The sequence below is a fragment of the Formica exsecta genome, unplaced genomic scaffold (assembly GCF_003651465.1).
Source record: "Formica exsecta isolate Colony F162 unplaced genomic scaffold, ASM365146v1 scaffold245, whole genome shotgun sequence".
Taxonomy (NCBI): Eukaryota; Metazoa; Arthropoda; class Insecta; order Hymenoptera; family Formicidae; genus Formica; species Formica exsecta.
In genome coordinates, this window is record NW_021849727.1 from 629,716 (window position 1) to 633,157 (window position 3,442).

Consider the following 3,442-nt stretch of genomic DNA (forward strand, 5'->3'; position numbering starts at 1 on the left):
GTAACGTTGTGCCGCTTCTTGCATCTTTTTCTTCAACGAACCTGCTCAAACGAATGTTCCTCAAGAGGCGAAAGGTAAGAAGAATGTGAGAAAATATTTAGAAACTCTCTCTCTACACACTACGCGCGAATATTTAAGTAAAAAACTTATTAAATAATATTAATACAGTGAAATAAATTCTTTTTTTGCTTTCCTTTATCGGTGAGAATGCTTGCAAAGATGATCAATGAAGAAATTTAAGTTTAATTCAAATAAATTCAATTTAAACACTGGTCATAATTGTTTGTAGCTATTTTACATGTTAAGAGAATGTCCAAATTCAAGTAATTTAATTCTTTCTCTGCTCAGCATAGAAATAGAAGCGCGTCATTGAAACGACGTACCTACATTATGTCTCTCTCTAAAATTACGTGTGAATACAAAATTAGCACAAAATCCGACAGTCTGTCGTAATTGCATCCAATATGACACTATATATCCCGGTGTTGAAAGGACACCCATTTTACAAGATTAGCAAGAAATAAAAAAGTAATCATGTCGGAGAAAAAGTGAAACGTCATTATCCGTCCAGCTATGCTATTTTTTTATTTATGATTGAGTTAATATGTAATTATTATTAACAAGATACGGAATAGTGTTATAATGAATTCGTCCGTTATATGTTAGATAGTCGCAAAATTTTTAATTTTATTTCAAATCATGTCCTACTTTTTTTTTTTAAATACATTGTTTCATTATCGATTTATTTGTGTTTAAGATCTATATATTTTCTCTACAATAGAGTATTTTGTAATAAATGTAACATCGATAAGATAGGGCGCTTTAAAATTCACATCTACACAAAGTAATCGTCGAAACATTTCCGTAAAATTTATGGACAACGCAGATGTCATTGTGAATAAAATATAGTGAGAATATCGTCCTGGAACTTGGCAATCGTCCACAGATGAAATTTCAACTTTTAACGGCCCCAAAGTGATAACTGTCATAGATAAAACTTGGACATTAATGAATGGCAAATCAAAGTACAACAAAATTATAAAAATTAATTTATAAACATTTTTAGAAAAAAAATGAAATTTCAGAAAATTTTTCACCTGTCAAATAATTTTTCTCAATCTAAAATAAATATTTATTTATATTATTATTGTATTATATATATGTATAAAATTTAATAATTTATCAAATTATTTAACACTTAAAATATCACGTATATATCTTTCAAAGGTATTCACATCACGATTATTGCGTATAAGCGCTTGCACGAATATTGAACCTAAAAGAAGCTTCAAACCAAAAAAAGCGAATCGAGCTTTAAGGACAAATAAAGGCAAATAAGAGAGTTGTTAGCCGTTGTCCTTGGACGTCTAAAAACGTAGTGACGTCGCCGCAAATAGATTTCTTGGCAACAGACTAACGACGCGGGAAGCTCGATCCTCGCTCCCGTGTCCAGGAAAAATCTGGCGCTCGCATTAACGACCGCCATGCACTCGCGTTGTTGGCCCTGCGAGATGTCCCCGTCGCATGCCCGATCGCACCGGGAAAACATTCGAGACATTCGCCTCATTGCCTCTCACCCTGTATCTCTCTCTCTTTCTCTCTCTTTTACTACAAACTACGGTGACGATCTCACCGCGGAATCGCGACGCGATGCACTTTGGAAGATCTTTGGCAACTCGCTGCAATCTGATTCTGTCTCGCCAGAAAACAAGCGCTAGCATTGTAGCTATTTTGTCGACGATCAAAAGTCGGGACAAATGACTCATATCGTAGAAACATCTGAGTAATTTTTCTATAAATTGTCTTAGTTTTTTCTAGCATTTAAAAGAGAGAATCGACGAAATGATATATTTGTAAAGTATTAGATGCACAGAAAGTGTATTATATTTGACGGTGGCAAAAAATGTATCTAAAGAAATATTCTATCACGTCACACTTACTTAAAAAAGAATTCATAAATTATAATAATTTTTTGGATATTTAATACCATTATGTCACTAAGTTAGAAATATTTCTATGATCGTTGCATATTAATTTAAAAATAAAATAATATATTTCAAAACGCTGCTTTTACGAAACAGTTAACAATTTTTCGGGATATTATACGTCAGATTGAAGGCATATTGGAAGAGATTTTTGCACCTTTTCTTGAACATTTAAAGGGGGCTATAAATGAATACCTCTTTGATGAGAACCTTCCTGTCTTCCGATACGGTAAAAATAGTCGATAGGCATTGACCCACAGAGAGGAGAGCCGTCAATGCCTACCTGGCCTACGTTGTGAAACGTCGGCAGATCCATTTAGAACTGATGGATCGGCGGTTTCGCTCGCGTTCGCACCTCATGAGTTTATCAAAAATACATAAAAAACACGTTATCTAAAAAACTTACTTCTTTTACGAAATAAATATCTAAAGCACATATATCTTTTAGATAAAAATTCAAGATGTATAGCAACTTTTACTCTCGATTCTGATAAATATCGTATAATAACTCTATGAAATTTACAATTTTCGATTTTGCCACATATACATAAAACATCAAAGTTACCAATATATAAATATGATATAATAAATAAACTAGATCGATCTTTCCTCGTAAATATAAAGTTATCTCATACTCAACACTTAATCTTGTTGATCTTTTCTTAAAGAAAAAAGTTTGACGATACAACAACTTACTAGCCTCTTCAGAAACCGTCTTGTACGTCGATATTTTCGTTAATGAAAAATCGATACCAAATCGATCGAAGAATCCGTAGATGAAAGACGACGCTATGGAGGTCACTGTGTATAGCGTCAGTAATCTTGTTAGTTAAGATCGTTACAACAGAGACGCCGAGACGCGTCGCGAATTTTAAAAACCACGAATCGCTGCCCGGGCATCCCATTAATCCCGGGGGCTTTGTAGCGCATGATTAGTTTTTCCGTCGCTGTCGTGGTCGACGACGGGGTCGACTAACGAGATTGTCTCTGTAGTATAGCACGCGAAAACCCGATCAAAAGCAAAGTCGTTATATAGCGGATTCGTGGGAAATTGGGTCGGTCCCTGTAACGCCTCGACGTCGCGATCTTATATATTGAGTTACAAGAAATTTGAAGGAAGAGAATGAGAAGGGAGGAGAGACAAGGGGGCTAAAGCGGAAGACAGTTCTCTTCGAGAATTCTCCAAGGGGCTAAACCGCGTCGATATTTATTAGATTACCGAAGTGATGGACGGTTTTCGTTCATTCGAATGTACCTGGAATGTGAAATGGACTCGAGAATAGAACATCGTCCGACATACACATGTAACGCGCGCGCGATATCGTGTGTGATAAGTATTTTAGTCCTCTGGGGATTCGGCATTCGACTCAGCTAAGTCACGATGATCTTTTTGTTCTTAGATGAGAGAAAGGTAATGAACATTAAACATGCAAGAAACGACGCGATAGAACGATAGG